The sequence below is a fragment of the Pteropus alecto genome, unplaced genomic scaffold (assembly GCF_000325575.1).
Source record: "Pteropus alecto unplaced genomic scaffold, ASM32557v1 scaffold21, whole genome shotgun sequence".
NCBI classification, from domain to species: Eukaryota; Metazoa; Chordata; class Mammalia; order Chiroptera; family Pteropodidae; genus Pteropus; species Pteropus alecto.
In genome coordinates, this window is record NW_006436282.1 from 18,716,838 (window position 1) to 18,734,902 (window position 18,065).

Below are 18,065 nucleotides of genomic sequence, written 5' to 3' on the forward strand. Positions count from 1 at the left end.
ATAAGCATCTAATGTCAAGTGAAATATGAATAGTATGTGTATTTGTATGTAATCTATATAATACTTGGACCCTTTTATCTTTTATTGAATAAATGAATTTGTACCTTTGAATATTCACTGAACAACAGGAGCAATTTTAACATCTTAAAGCTCCAACAATTGATTTGGTAAAATCAAGGAAATCAGTACGGGCCAACCTATCTTGTTTAATACTTTGTAGCTTGATCCCTCTTCAAATGCTGCACTTTTCTGATCCATGATGATAATTAACATATAGATTAAGAGAATAATTAAGGGTGGGAATTGAGGGTTGTTAGGTTTTTGGTGGGATTTGTGTGTGCGTGTGCTAAGAATTTACATTGAAAGATTTCTGCAGGCAATCATATAAGTCACCAGGAGAAGTACAAAATTATGAAATTCTATTCATTTGGAGTCTTTATTTTTTCCATTACAGCTCATTTTTACTATAAAAGCTAATGTAATGAAAATCTCTATGAGCACACATAAGAATTTGTCAGTTCCTAGAAGAAATACCTAACAGTTGTTGACTACTAAGTGTTTTTCATACTTTATCTCATTTAATCCTCAAAATAATCCTCTGAGATGGATATGATTGACCCCATTTTACAGATGAGGAAACCAGGGCACAAAAAGGTTAAAGAAAGTCAAGTCCATTTGCATGAACTAGGACATTAGCTGTGGGAATAAAGAGGACAGGTTTGAAGACAGGGTTTTGTCTATAATAGCTGCCCAATATGTGTTTGTAGAATAAAGTGATCTGGGATATGAAATGAGAAGATGTATAGGTTAGGAAGAAGGATCCAGAATGACTCCAAGTTTTTATTTCATCATGGATGAGTAAAAATGTCATTTAGTGAGAAAGGGAAGAGAAACAAGTTTGAGATTGAAGATATTAAAGGTTTTGGAAATACTTAGGGTAAGTATTCCTTTGATTGGTTTATTACAGTTAACCCCTGAGCATCTCAGTTTGAACTGCACGCAGGTCCACTTATATGCCATTTTTCCCCCCCAATAAATACTTGTACTGTTTTCGGTCTGCAGTTGGGGGTCCGCAGATGTGGAGGGCCAACTATATGCATTGATCTACACCATTTTATATACGGGACTTGATTTGTACCCTCGGGAGCCCTTGAACCAATCTCCCGTGGATACTGAGAAACAAGTTTTGGGGGTCAAAAGTTACATGATTATTTTTGACTGCAGCGGTGGGTGTGTCGTTCAAGGGTCAACTGTACTTAGTATTCCTACAACATATATTACATAATTTGGCTGAAAGTCAGAGATCCCCAACTCAAACTTGCTTCGCTAAGGGAAATTATTCACTGTTCTAGAGACAGAATAACAGTGGTTCAGGGCACTGGCTCTGGAGTTTGACCCCAAGGGTTTGAATCCTAGCTCAGCTATTTGTTGCAGTTACTTAACCTCCCTTTGCCTTTACATTCTCATCTACAAAGCTGAGAGAATAATAATAACGGTATTTATCTCATGGGATTTTTCAGGGTTAAATGAGAAACATGAAAAATATCTAGAGCTGAATGTCTAGTACTTAATAAGGACCAAATGAATATTATTACCAGTCTCTAGCATAAGCCTTGGTATGACCGGAACCCAGGACTGGCATAACCCCAGGACTTGACATCTCTGGTTATTGGTTCCTTTCTCTGGAGACAATCTCCACAAATCAAAAACAGAAGTGCTGGCAGCTCCCAAATCCCCAAGTCTGCCTCTAAAGAGATACTGAGTTTTTCTCTTTACTGTGCAATTCAAAAATCCTTTAAGAGATTTCTGATTGTCCTGGCTTGGGTCAGATGCCCTTCTTCAAATTATCAACTCTCATTAGATGTGTGGAGAAATGTGATTGGATCAATCAGCAGAAGAGCGCTTTCAAGAAAAAGGTGAATGTTTTATATAAACAAAATGTATAGCTAATGTAAAGAATTTCGGCCAATTCAAATATGCCTTCTTAAACTAACCTTTGTTCTCACTTTTTAGAGAAATTCTAATGTGAATATTTTCAGTGTCCTGGAACATCCTAGAATGTCCTACCAACTCTACTTCTTTTCTAATGAAGATAGAAATCTGCTCTTTTCCTTAAATTTAAGTATTGGAAGAAAAATTGACTTAGGAGAGCATGATAAGAACATCGATATGTAAAGCTACTCTTGTAGTTCCATGAATGCATAATTTTCACTTTTTAAAAATAAAACCACCACATATGGGGATGTGGAGTATAGCATAGGTAATATAGTCAATAATATTGTAATAACTATGTATAATGCCAGGTGGGTGCTAGAGTAATCGGTGGGGGGGGGGTCACTATAAATTATATAAATGTCGAACAATTTTGCTGTACACCTGAAACTAATATAAAAAATTTTTTTTAAATAAATAAACCACAGATTCAACCTCTCATCCTTATTCAGTTCCACATGTTAGCCTCTTAAGAAAATAATGACACTGAAACTAATGTTAAGTGACCTTTTATAGCAACCTTTTTTAAAAATCGTATTTCAGTGTCTAAGGATGAAGCTCAATGGTATCCACCAACTCCTGCCTATTCTTCTGGTTCATTTATTAAACACTGCTAATTACCTAATTTGATATCCTGAATTGGTCATTCTGGTATATTAAGCTAATATTTTTAGAGCTCCAAAGCCATTTTTAGTGTCTCAAAGCCCTAACCCCCTTTAGTGAGGAGAGGTAGGAGAGAATCAAGTGGGAAGAAAAATGCGCAAATACCCAGGGGAAAAGTCTAGATGAGAATGGCCACTGGGAAATTCGAGAGTGAAATCAGTAAGCCAAAGAAGATAGATCCAACATTCAGGATCCATGCCACCACTTCACAAGGCTTGTTTGGTACTTCGGTAACTGAATTCCTTTAGACAAATCCCAAGGTGGACTCACTTCATAGTGAATTCATCTTTCTAGCAAATAGTGTCACAATGAGGTTCCTGTTATACTTTCTCACTCCTCCAGTCTCTTTAGCTTTCACAGATGAGTCCTCTGCACCAGGAAAACTTGCTGAGTATTAGAAACTTATCTTTGACATGCTGAAAACGATCAAAGTTTGGATGTTTTGCAGAGGGAATGCTGTTTTTAGTCAGAGTGGCAACACAATGCAAACCTCAGTTTTACTCTGAAATCCCAGTTGTTCTTCACGGAAAGCCATCTTCAGCACCTTTCTAGCACCAGAGCATCACATCTAATAGAAGAGGATTCTTAAATTACATTTCTTATATTATCATAAACAAATAGGATACTGATCTCTCTGAAGGTGGTTGTTATGCAAATGAGGGCAGAGGAGGATCTCGAAGCTTTCACTTTCTCCCTCCTCTAGAATGTAAGCATCATGGGAGCAAGTATTTGACCTAAAGAGGACCTGGTATCAATTTTGAGGAAGGAAGTGATGGAAGGAGGGGAGGCCCTGGATTTAAATTTGAAATGGACACCCAAAAAGATATAAAGAAATCCACTCTTCGAAAAAATTAATTGGGAGGGAGGACAAATTGCTTGAATTTACAATATTTTTAAATTGTAGGTTAACTACACAGGAGCTTTTATTTAGGGATAGGCAAATTTAAGAGCAAATTATTGAGCTGAATTCTTATATTCATTCAAATACCCAATGGTACATGTGTTTCTGTTCTAATACATACTAGAGTATATAAATTTATACCCACAGTAAAATAAAGACTGTAAGAAAATATGTCATAATTGTAAAAATAAAATTGGAAACTTTTTTGGGGGGAAAGCATTAATGTAAACAAAAACAAAACAAAAACAATACAACACCACTAATCTTATAAGTAAGAAAATGGTAAAATTTTATGTAAGGTTCATTACTTCAGTAGGAAAATAGAGACCTATAATGAAGTAACTAATGCCAACAGTGCATTGTATACAATGGCCTGATGTCAGATAAGCGCAACAGAAAATGTGGCAAAATGCCAATTAAATACCACCAAGAGAGCAAGGAAATTTCCACTCCCGGCAACATATGCCTCTACAAACCACCTACAGTTTGGCAAACCATGGATAAGTTTGCATTTCACTGGGCGGCTGAGTAGCTGTTCATTGTTTAAAAGTGAAATTGTAGTCCCCTGATTCTATTGATCTTCAGGAGACTTGAGCCTATTATAGAGATGTTTTTAGCCAGAGTGGCAACACAATGGTAGGATGCCAACCTCCAAGAGGGCCACCAATGACTGCCCACAGCTTTTGTCTGTGGGACCAAAAGCATACAGCAGAAAAAATGATATGTCACCTCCAAGGCAAGGTTATAAAAGATTGCAATCCATCTGGGTGCTCTCTACCCCGCTCCCCCAAACCCAACCTTAGATTGCTTGCTCTGGGTTAAGCAAGCTGTCCTGTGGTGAGTGGTCCTATGGAGACTGAAGCTAACAGCCAACAGCCAGTGAGGAGCCGAGGGCTGCCAACAACCTCAGAGGAATGGAAGTTATGGTACAGATATATTATGGTCTCGAGGCAGCCATTTGAAAGAGTTTTGAAGAAGCATATTGAAACTGGGAAATATGTATACATACTAATGTAGAAGTAAACCTATATAATATTATACCATTTTTATGTAAGACATGTAATGCAATACTAAGTAATATGCATTAAAGGAGAAAAAAGGCATGCATAGAATTTTAGCAGCATGGTTCAAAATTTTAGGTGATGTCACTGGGAGGTGAGATTATGGGAGAGTTTTTGGTGTGACTGGTAGAATAGGAACTGTTTCCTCCGAGGACAGCATAATCGGTAGATTTTGGAGTTAAAAATCCTAGCTGTGTCACTTAATGAGTATATGATTTTTGGCAAGTTAATTAACCTTTACCTCATTATGTTATAGTTTCCTCATCTATAAAATGGGGATAATCAACTGCCTAATACAGCTGTAGCATTAACTGCCACCTCTAATATTTTTGGAAATAGATTGAAAATCAATCATAAATATGTAAAAACAGTTAAAGTCTCTGAGGTTTATTTTCTTTTAATTAAGAAATGAAGACAACAATGCCTACCTTTCCTACTTTGCAGGGGGGCTTTAAAAATCAAATGAAAGAATGAGAAAACATCTTTAAAAGTGTCAACACTTTAAAATGATAAATCTGCACATTATGAAACAACATGGAAAAACGTTTTCAAAATAAGTGAACAAGACTACATCACACGGTTGCACATACATGCTGAAGACAATGATATCACACAGGTGCTGGGGTAGGACAATGAGTGATATTTTTTATAGTACTTTATTGAGATATAATTTACATATGATAAAATGCATAAATCTTAACTGTGCAGCTCAATGACTTTTCATATTTATGTACAACTCTAGGATCATCATCCAGATCAAGATAGAGAACACTTCCTTCTTCCTATAGAGTTTATTCATGCCCGTTTCCAACCAATCCTCAGCTCGCAAAACAGAGGTAACCATGATTCTGACCTTCAGAAGAGATCATTTAAGCAATAATGTTAATTTTCTTTTTAAGTGTTGTTTACAAATCCATTTGAGAACACTCGAAGTAGAACCTGAAGTCCTGGGTTCATATCTGAGATCGGCCCTGTACTAACTGTGGCCTATGGAGAAGTCAAAAGTGCTTTTTGTGCCTCACAGTCCTCATTTGTTTAATGGGAATAAGAACTGTTCCTTGGCCTTCACGGTTGGGGGAAATTAAAAGTGCCATAAGTATTGTTTGTGTATGTTCCCTGCAGTAGTTAGTGTTCCAGGGCCTGGACGTTCTGGGTTTGGATCGCCGTTGTCCCACAATCCAGTTGAAAGTTCTTGGTCAACTTTAATCTATCTCTTTCTCAATTTAATCATCTGTAAATTAAATGCCTTGATGTTTTCAGAACATATAACGCTCTGAGAAGGACATAAGAACCTGCATGCAGAAAGATTTTGAAAGCTGTTAAATACTATTACCCAGACCTAGGGCAATATTCTGAATACCGGCAGGCCTTTTCAAGTCATTGGTTTAAACGCTTTTGGAAATGAACTCAGAGGACCTCCGATACAGAAAATTAGCAACAGAACTAAAATCAGAATTTAGGCCAGGGCTTTGTGTCACCTCCAGGTTTGACCTTCATGCTACCAGACATCTCTCCTCATAGCCATATAATTTATAAAAGAACAATGAAAGCATAAAATACTCTATGGAAACCATTGTCAAATTTTCTTTCACTGACAATTTTTTTTAAAACAACTACTTTATCTCAGAGACTACATAATTACTTCCTATTATCTTGTCATCACATACTTTTAAGCCAACTTGGTGTCATCTATATCTGTGATAACAGGTTCCAGTGCCTACTTCTGCCTTCACCATGGAAACATGGAAAAACACAAGCACAATTGAGAGACAATTCCCCAGAAGACTGGATTTAATACAAAGTAAAAAGATAAGCTTGGCAAAGATAATAGTTATTAGTATAAACACCTTCATAATGAGAGCTAAGTGGAAACTATTTATAGTATGTTATTAAAAGCAAAGCAGGAGAAGTCGTGCTCAGAAGCATTTCTAACAGATCTATTTCTTTCAATACCAAAGGTAGTTCTTATTCATTCTAAAAAAGAAATGAATCGAAATGCAGAAAAATTTAAAAATTCACTATATGAATATTTTGATATCTTCAATCTTGTTCATGCATATTTTTAAAAATCTTACAATCATATCAGATACAAGCTCCGCTGTGTAAGAACTATAACTTTTAAAATTCTTCTGTATAATTGAACTAAATATTTTTTTTCTAGCCCCCTTCCACCTAGGGGTAGAAATTAATCTCAGTCAATTGAATGCTATTCTCCTTTCACCGGTCAGGGTTGGGGTGGAGTGGAGATGCAGGGAGAAAAGAGAAAGCTCGTGTCTGGTTTGAGCTCATTTTCATCTATACATACTACCTTTTTTACCTTTGAATTTTAAAAATATTTCTTTTTCACTGAGATAATGACTACCATAGACTGAACAAGAAAGAGCAAATGGTTCTAGGAACCCTTTTTTAATACTCAAAAATATAATTCCTTTTTTCAGCTGCATAGTGTTCCATCATATGGATATTACAATTTATTTACCTTCTCTTAGTAGGCACTTTAATAGGAATTTTTATTTGCTTTCTTAGTACAGATTCCTTCAAGTGAGATTGCTGCACCATGCAGTATGCACATTTTTAAGAATTGTGAAACTTAATGCCAAACTCTCCTGCTAAAGATTCCAGGAATTTACGGTTCCATCATCCATATAAATTCTACAATATGGATTTTCTTTCAAAGTTGAAGTAAATCAACTTGATATATATTAAATCAACTTGATGAAGTAAATAAAATTGATATATATAAATTTAAAAAATTAAGCAGTACCAAAGTCCAATCAATAGAAAGTTTCTCCCTGCTTTCCACTGTTTAGTCTATATCTTTTCAGGACATTTTCAGATAGTAAGTGGGGATAGATAGGTGATAGATGGATAGAGAAGAAAGAAAGTTTAAAAAAAAATAGGAACAGATACACTGTTTTTATAAACTTTTTTAACCTGATATAAACAGTTATTCATTCAGTAAATATTTATTGACTATCTACTATATGCCAAACATTGTTTTATGTACTAGATATTTCTCCACGTCGATAAACAATCATTTTTCTGGGTGTATACTATTCCATTATATAATATGCCGCTAGTAATTAACCAATACTCTATTATTATCATTTAAAGTTACATTTAATCATTGCGCAATCATCTTTGTATACTTGGATTATTTTCTTAAATTTCCAGGGAAGGAACACTGAGGCAAAAGACAGGTATATTAAAATGTTAATACACATTCCCAGATTTATCCTCAGAAAAGATGGTTAATCTCACCAATAGGGTATGAGAATTCTTGTTTCTCAGCATCTTTACCAAAATGGGCACTCTAGGTCATTTTAATTTTTGCTGATCAGTCCAACAAATACAATAAAAATCCCAACTCATAATTTTATTTTGGTTTTAATTAGTACTTAATTCTATATGCAGTTGAAAGATGAAACTTTTGAGCACGGAAGGACTTTGCTCATCAATGTGAGGGCTGGAGTCGAGGGAGAGGATTAGAGACAGGGAGGCCAGGTAAGAAGTACTCAGATCCTCGGCAGGCTTGGTAGGTGGGGCTAAAACGTTCGGCGAAGTCTAAATTCAATTAAGTCATCTGGATGCATCTCGGAACAGGGTGGTCCAAAGTGATTATAATAAGAAAGGTCAAACTTAATCATTTATATTGTGCTTTAAGAAAGAACTAACGAAAAAGGATGATTTGCATGGTACATTTGGGTGCATTTAACCAGTTCTTTGGAAGAGAGAGGGAACCTGATCTTAATACTCATGTAGGAATGAATGATCAGCTCCAGTGCCCCTTGGGGTGAAGCTGGTTAGTTCATTCAAATCTACTATGACCTGAATTTTATTTTTTAATTCAGCAGAATAATTTTTTCCCCTGAAGGAAATCATGCTCATGGTTAAAAAAACAAAAAACAAAAACCAACCAAACAAACAAACAAAAAAGAAAAGAAAAGAAAAAAAAAGAAAAAGAAACGTCCCTTAAGATTGCCAGAGTTAGAGATGGCTTTATTTCCCTTTCTGGGTCTAGTCATACTAATAGTTTGGTTTTTTATTTTAGTAGTTACTGTGTTCCTACATATATTAACTCATTCACACCTCCTCACAACTCTCTGAATATGTTCTGTTTATGATCCTCATTTTTCAGACAAGAACATTGTGTCACAGAGAAGTTCATCAACTTGCCTAAAGTTGCACAGTTTATAAGCAGTGGAGCTAGAATTCGAACCCAGCTGGTCTGGCTTCCCAACCTGTTTGCTTAATCTAATTACACTGCCCTAAATTCTTTTCATGGTAGTAGGGCGGAAATTTCCAGAGACAAAGAGATAAAGGCCAGTCAAAGGGCTTTGCAGTATTCTCTGTCATAGGCGATGCTAAACAGATTTCATCTACTGACCTCTGAGCCAATGTGCCCCGCCGCCTCCCAAGTGGTAGGGGTGGCCCCAGGTAGTTTATTCATGGTTACCCACAATTGCCAATTTTTATGTCCTTTCTGGTGTCTGTAAGTATAGGAATAGTTTCTCTATGTAACCTTTAACCAAGTAGTTAAACATTCACCTTAGAAATCAGTCATTTTCAGTTTATAACTAACTCACCTGGTAAGGAACATTTAGATTATTTTTTAGCAATGATACAGTAAGCATCTTTGGATATAAGTCCTTTGCATAAGTGAGAGCCACACTATATTCTTTTTTTTTTTTAACTTTTTAAAAATTAAGTTTATTGGGATAACATTGGTTAATACAATTATATAATTTTCAGGTGTATATTATCATTTGACATCTGTATATTCTAATATACATGTCTCTAATCCTCTCCCTCGACTCCAGCCCTCACATTGATGAGCAAAGTCCTTCCGTGCTCAAAAGTTTCATCTTTCAACTGCATATAGAATTAAGTACTAATTAAAACCAAAATAAAATTACTGTGTATTTACCACCCAAAGTCCCCTTTACCCACTTCACCTTCCCCCTACACACTATATTCTTAGTAGTGAACTTATTCTATCAAAGGGTATATACATTTTAAAATGTAATATATTGTGCTTCATTGCCCCAAGGTATACCAACCTGTATTCCCACCAGAAATGGATGAGAGGGTCCACTTCATGGATGAAATAAATACACCTTCAATCTGATACTCCCTCACCCCCATCATAATCCATACACTAATTCCATTCTTCCAGTCAGACTTTTGGTCAGTAAATCCTGCCACCCCGGGGCAGAAAAGGAATACAGTGGGTAGAGGACATACCTGTCACCTGCACTGAAAAGTTATATACTCTCTAAGTCTGTCTGCTTAACTCTGGGTTACAGACAAAAGCAAATTTCTAGAATCTCACCTCTGTGCATGACATCCCAAATTGCTGTGATCACACCAAGACACTGGTCACCCCAGATGGGGCCTTAAGCTTTCGATGATAAATTTTAAAGCTAACATTGATTAAGGATAGTGGAGGCAGAACACATAGAGCTTGTAGATCATTAAAGGACATTGGCTTTTACTCTGTGGCAGAAATCTATTGTAAGAGTTCCATCAGAGGAAGATCTTTAAGGGGGAAAAATGCAGAATTATCCTTTTCTTATTGGTCTCTGCTCCAGACGTGTTTTGTGAGAATCTGGTTACTTGGTGGCATACTTAGAAACCTTCTACTTAGTTATTTTTTCGAGGTGGACAATAAATCAATCAAGATTTTAGATGCAGAATCATTTTTTAGATTTTATGTGTTTATGTGGTATGGTTTCGCTGTGACTGAATCTGCCCCACATCATCTGATACAGACCATGCATCATCTTATAGGGAATTTCACGACCGTTTTGTTAGAACCAGCAAGAATCTGGTCTTGAGTTATCACTTGGACCACTTAGATGTGGGACCAGATAGTTTCTTAAGGTGTTATTAAACTAGGCTTTGTTCTCCTTGACTTTTCCTATCCTGCCCTCAGAACAGGTAGTTGGACTCTTTAAATGTCTTTGTCTTTTGTCTTTTTTACAGGACTTGAGGAAAGAAACTGCTTGGAAATGGCTAGTCCTGCCTTTTGTGAAGAAATGATGCTAGGAATCCAGGAGGGGAGAGGGAACAGATCTGGAATAGATCCCGGGAGAGATGGGCGACAGGCCCCAAACTGGGTAGAGTCCCCTGGAGGGGCTGGGCAGGCTACATCCAGACACACTTCTCAGGGTGGCCAGACTGCGAGAACCACGTGGCTTGGAAATGAGAATGTGAGCAGTGACTGATGGAATAGATATGACCTAGAAATCTGAGGTCCTCTGTTGTTTTCCAGGTGACCTGAAGCCCTCCAGATTTTTGTGGGGAAGGTAAAGGAGAGACTGACTGAGACTGAATTTCTCCTCAGTCTGATGGGATTAGGACTCAATAATAATTAGATTTAGAGAAAACAAAGGAATGCAATACTTTGTACATAATCTTTTAGCAAGAATACTGAATAGGTGATATTGTATATTTCTGATTGCATCACATCAGACGCTCACCGTATTTTGTTTGTTTAATTTCATTTACACAAGGATCTGGCTGTGTGACCTTGAGCCAGCTACTTAAAATCTCTATATTCTCATTAATATAACTCAATAATTAATTTAACTCAATATTCTCATTAATAAAAGGGAGAAAATAATGGTACTACCTCATAAATTTTTATGGATATTAAATAAATTAATGTACATAAACCTCTCAAAACAATGTGTAGTATATAGTGTTTGTTATTATTTTTTATTTAAGTAATTATAATTATTATTATATCTAAAATGATAATTTTTGGCTTGACACAAATAGCCGGTTGGAGATCTTCATAGCTATAAATATGAATGAATACTAATGGATCTAGAAATATTTCATAACTCGAAACTAAAACTGTACATTTGTACAGCTGTTAACTTCACAAACTATGTCAGCACGGATGATTTCATTTGGTTCTCGAAAGAAATCTTTCAGATGGGCGGATAAGGACTTATTCCCATTTTAAAGACGAGACAGCTGAAATTCAGGGAGGTGATTTTAAAAATCTGTTTAGAAGAATTAATTTATGTTTTTAAGAGAATTCGTGTGCCTGTGAAAAGGCTTAACAGATGACATTTTACTACTAGTTTACATTTACATGATATATTATATTTAATTACTATTATTGTATTTTATTATATATTATATTGGTTCTGGGTTTCACCTTATGGCAGCAGTGCTCCGAAGAGCAGACAGTCATTGAGAAGCAAAGTCCACTTTCAGTTATTCTTATTTGCTTGTGAGCTAACAAAGGAAAAAAGTTCCGTTTCTGGTTATAAAACGAAGAGAAAATTTCCATTTCTCACCAATCTAAACAATATATATATACCCTTGAAATGGAGACAGTTGATAATCATGATTATTTCATATCATGGCACTAACAAGTAAAAAAAAGCACCAGCGGCCTCCAGTTTATGAACAGGTTGCGGAGGCAGAGACCAGGTGCCGCCGGAAGGTTTGTCAAGTGGTGCTGGTGCCAGCTTGGGTACAAGAAAAAACCATGGCTCGTGGGATGTAAGCTCACAGGAAACCATTCTGAGGCTGTCAAGTTGTCTGAGTCCCTGAGACGTTCTTTAAAGCCTGCTTGTATGGAGGAAAAGGCCCAACTGTCTTCTCCTGTGCAGTGACATAGCTGTGGGGGGATTTGATCGAAGGGTCTGTCTCATGCCACTGGAGAGCTTGTGGGAGAACATCAGGGCTGAGTCAGGGCTGACACACCCACAAGAAGAAAGAGACAGAGATTCTCTCCCAATTTGTCTCATTGAAAAGAAAAACTACAGGCCCCAAATGACTTCACTTGTGTTAAAATCCCAAAATACCAAACCGAGATTTAATACCTAACTTAATCATAGTTTCAGCCTCTCCCAGGAGTGGAATTTTAAACCAATCAGCCTGGAATTTCCTGATCCCCTCTGGTGAGATAATCTGCCTGATAAGACCCCCTGCCTTCCCCTACAGGATGGTGTCCTTGCCTGAAAGAATCCACTCTTAATTTCTTAATCCCATTCTCTTTCTGTCTAATACACTTTCGATGCTGACAACTTTTCGGAGCACTCTTCTAGTTGCTCAATGGGATACTGCCTGATTCATGAATCACTTAATAAAACCAATTAGATCTCCAAATTTACCAGGCTGAATTTGGTTGGGTTTTTTTTTTTTTGTTTGTTTGTTTGTTTTTAACAGCCTTTATCATAGCAACAAATGAGAACTTTCACGAAGTAACTTTATGGGCAATGGATAGCAACATGTGATTATTGGAGCAGGAAAGGAAAAATATGGTGATTCCAGGTAGAGCTGAGGGTGACAGGTTTATAGATGCACATAAGGACTCCCTTTGGGGGCTTCTAAAATAACAAGGGAGGGGCTGGGAAAAGGAGAGCTGAGATTCTGCTCTTAAGCAGATGACAACTCAAAACTTTATGATTTGGGCATTGATGTAGATGTACCATTTTTTATACTTACAGATAGAGCTCTTTTGGGGGCCTTCATCTGGGGTTATTTTAAACCCTAGTGCATCAGTAGCATATCTGTACAAATTAATTACTGTTACGGAGAAAATCACAAGCCCAAAAGGGCATCACTCACTCTAAAAGCCCATGATACTAAATCTCGATTTAATATCTGATCTAATTGTAGTTTCAACATCTCCCAGGAATGTGATCTTAATCAACCAATCTGGAATTATCTGGCCAATACCAATGAGATAATGTATCACGTGGACCCTCTTCATTCCCGCCATGCTTCCCACTCCAAAAAAGAAGAGACAATGTTCACAATAAAAATCCTTGCTCTTCCCTTCCCCTCAAAAAATGTTCAGGTCTAAAAAAAATCCTTTCTTTCCTTTTGTTGAGCTCCCTTGCTCCATCTTTCTTCCTATAAAAACCTTCCATTCTGTCCCTTCTAGTTGCTATGTGGGATGCAGCCAAAGGGTCCTTATGTGTAACAGGTAGGGGGCAAGGAAATCTTATCAGGCAGTTCACCTCACCAGAGTGGACCAAGAAATCCAGGCTGATTGGTTTAGAATTCTACTCCTGGGAGGGGCTGAAACTACAATTAGGTTCTGTATTAAATCTAGGTTTGGTATCTTGGGATTTTAACACAAGTGATGTCATTTAGGGCCTGTAGTTTTTCCAGTAATCACTTAGTAACACCAATTAGAGTTGAATTTTCTTTTTTAACATTACTCAAGTATTCGAGACAAGAGATATTTGCTAAAGGTATTTATAGTGGCCACTCAGAAGAAATAAGATGGATTCATGCCCCCCCGCCCCCCGCCCGCAAGGGCATGGACAATTTTATTACTCACTGGGTAGAGTAGAGTGGCTCCCAAGCAAGTCTGAAATAGCTTGAGAGAGCAGGGATAGGAGACTGGCTTGAGGATATTATGATGTTTGGGGATAAGGCCAGATGAGGATTCCTAGTGTTTGAACTTCCTCTTGATGCCAAAAGGGAATGCACCAGACTTTCTTATCAGCTTGCTCAGCTGTGGGACACAAGGAGAAGAAGAAAGTGTGAGACTTAAAAGCTGTTGGAAACATTAAAAGAATAAAAAAGGAGTCAGGCTCTTCATTACAGCCCCGACCCTGTTAACAGTTACCTCGATGCCAGCTTGTTGAAGTTACCTGTTAACAGTTACCTTGATGCCAGTTTGGATGTTTTAAACATAACCTACTTTCATGCAGACAAAATAATGAACCAACAAATTCGAGTTTTCCTTTTAAAAAGAGATTGAGTCATATACACAAAAGACTCCCCACTCCATTCCACCTCATCCCTGAGCCTTGCTCCATTCTCTATTCTTTTCCTTTTAATTAACTCCAGGAATCTCCTGCTGCCCCAGTAATAATGATAATGATGCCAGATAACCGGTAGTAGATTATCGTTGTGTTTCTGGATCAGGAGGTGAGGGTAGCTTGGCAGAGTTCAGGAGACCGCATGCAAGGTATGTTGAATAAGAAATGTATCACTGTGTGGGAATTAATGAGTAGTAACATCTGGTTGGGATTGTAGAAAATTTTGCTCACGAAAACCATTTATTCCACTTTGATGGATTCAGCTAAATAAAATCTTTCATTAATGGCTCCAGCATGCATCACAGGGTTGTAAAGCCAGGCTATGGTTGGCCCAGGGAAAACCTATCCCTGTGAATGTAGACCTTCATGGAAGTCATATTGCTCTTATTGTTGCAAGTCATGCTCATATAAATGTGGAGCAGGGAAGTTCTTGAAGCTCCATCTGTGTTTTCCAATGATGCTTACCAGGACACTTAAGAGGTGGTGAAAAGAAAATTGCCAAACGCCGAAGCAATGAAAACATACACTCATAAAAGGGAGGCTGGGATCTCTGTCAGGTCCAGCAAAAAACCACTTTTTTTCCAAAGAATTGACTTTAGAGGTTATTCCAGGGTGTAATATAGTGTAAAGGGGAAGACATCTCACACAGTAGAGCATTTTGGGGCATGTGATCCTCCTTGAGGACCTAGTCCTGGAGAATTACCACAGTGTTTCAGTTAAGAGCCAACAGTTTCCCATTCCCAAGAAGTAATCCTGGGAAAAATCTTTATGGGGAGTATAAAGAATTTACAGAAGGCAGATCATATGCAATAGCCTCTTTGCTGGGCAAGGGCTGAACTGCATGATATGTGAGGGGAATCAGATCAGACCCTTTGTCTGCCTCTATGCATCCACTCCCCTATGCAATTGTGTAAACACTAGCCAGATCAAGAAATAGAATGTTATCTCATGTCCCTTCCAGTCACAAACTCCCACTGCCATGACTAATAATGCTACACTTTTGCCTATTGTGTCTTTTATATACATTTTAGTGTTTGGCTTCTGTCACTGAACATTATACTATAAGAGTCATCCAAATTGCTATGCATAGCAGTAGGTGCATTCGCTCCCAGTGTTGTATGTATGCATACACCACACTTTATCTCTCGATGTTGATGGTCATTTGGGTTGTTGACTCTTTGGGGATATTATGAACAGTGTTGCTATGAACATTTCTATACATTCTTATACATATTTAGTGAACTTGTATGTGCATTTAAGTTTGGAATATATCTGGGAGAGCATGTAATAGGCCATAGGGTATGCGTATGTTCAGCCTTAGCAGATAATATCGAAGGATTTTCCAAAGTGGATTATGAGAGTTCCAGTTGCTCTACATCCTCAGCAAAATTTAGTATTGTTTTCTTATTCTGGTCAGCAGTTTTAATGACTATTGCCCTGGTAAACAATAAGGCTGAACACCTTGCTATGTTTATTGTTGATTTGAATATCATCTTCTGGGAGTTCAAGAATTTGTTCATTTTTTGTATTGAGTTATCTGACTTTTAAAAAATTGATTTCAAAAAGTTGTTTATATATTCTGGATACAAGTCCTTTGTCAGGTTTATATATTACAAATATCTTCTACTCTGGTTAATTTTTCACTCTCTTAATGGAATCCTTTGATGGACTGAATATCTTAATTCTACTGTAGTCCGATTTATCACAATTTTCTTGAATGTGAATGCTTTTTATGCCCTGTTTAAAAAAATTTTTGCCTACCTCATAGTTTAGCAAATAGCTTCCTGAATATTCATCTAGAAACTTAATAGTTTTACTTTTCACATTTAGGTCTCTGATGCATCTTGAAATGATATTTCTGTATGATGCGATTTTTTTACATTTAGAAAAAAAATTCAATTACAGTTGACATTCAGGATTATATTAGTTTCAGATGTACAACATAGTGGTTAGACATTTATATAACTTATAAAGCGATCTCCTCAATATGTCTAGTACCCACCTGGCACCATACATGATTATTTCAATATTATTGAGTATATTCTCTATGCTATACTGTATGATGTGATGTTAATTTTATTTTGCACATATGTATTTATGGATATGCATATATATCCATAAATATGCCCCTAACCTTTATATGTCTTGGGCCAAGAGTAAAATGGAGACATGCATATCATATATCTAAATATTTACGAGTTATAAATCAAGTTGACAAACTGTTAAATGAAATATAATCTATTCTTCTACATTGACAGATCTACCTTCATAACGTCAAAATTGAAAAATATGTTCACAGTCATGTTTTCATGTGATCGGCGTTTGGTAAAATATCAAAGATGACAGAATTTAATTATTATTGGGCATCTGGGTGTCCTGCTGATGGTCTGGAGATATTGGTATGAGTGATAAAATAAATATATCAGAATTAATAAATTATTATATATTTACTCCACAGTTATTTTTCTTTATTTTAGCTTTATTTTATTATAATCAAGATTTTCACATATTTGTTTTCTACTGACAATAATAATCTATAGAATTAAAAATAAAATGTAACTATAGTCAAAATGGACAAAATTTGAATATATTTTTATCAAAAGTTTTGGGTTTTTCCCAAAAGTTATTCTTCTAAAACACTCATTGTCACCTATTAAAATTAAAAAGCAAAAATAAAGTATAGTTAATAAACATAAACATTTTAAATTAAATTATTTAAATAAACTGATGATTGAAATTTGATTTTCTTGAAAAATTAATGAAATCTTTTAAAATATTTTCAAACAAACAAAATTCGTCACAACTCTAACATTCAATGTTAATTTAGTTGCCAGTATAAAGAATCAGTATCGTATTTCACCGTCATGTCCAAACCCACATAGACAGAAATTTAACAGTAATTTAAGCTGTTTAATATTGCAAAAAATGTTCTAAGCTGCCTTGAGCAATTGCTACAAGTATCTTACCAATTGCTGGTGCCTCTAAAACATGATTTAAAACATAAAGAGAAGCAGAGAATAAGATGCCTAATACTGCTGAAAAATGATGCTTTGTTATGCGAGAATTGATCACATGCCTGCCATCCAAAAGGAAGGATTTGAGAGGTCGTTAATTTGTCCTGTCTGGTACCCAAGAGCTGCTGAGCAGCTGCTCAAATGCTGCACTTGGAAGCAGCAAGTCTCTGATGTTGGTAGTGACATAACCCACACACCTCATTGCACTGGCACCCCACTGGCCTTTGTACACAGAAATGTGTGACATGCTAAATTGTAACACACTGAAAACTAACTGATGTTTATCCATGTGGCCAACTTCACTTATTTTGTATAGACCTCAGAATAAAATTTGACCTCGGTCTCATTGTAAAAAGGTCAATTATTACACTAAAACGGCATGTCCTCGAAGGCAGCAGAGCAGGACTGTGTGGCTTGAATTCTGAACAATCCTAGGGGGCACTATTCACAAGGTGGTAAGTCAGCACATTTTCTAATCATCTTTTTCCAGCAGATGGCAGTAAGTTGTCTGGAAGAAAGGGAGCCTTAAAAAAATTCTCATAAATGTGTTAAGTGACACGGTCCAGCAGTAGTGTTGGGTCATTCCTCTCCCAGAGGTAACAACTGTTAAAAATCTGGGGTTGTCTTTCTAGAC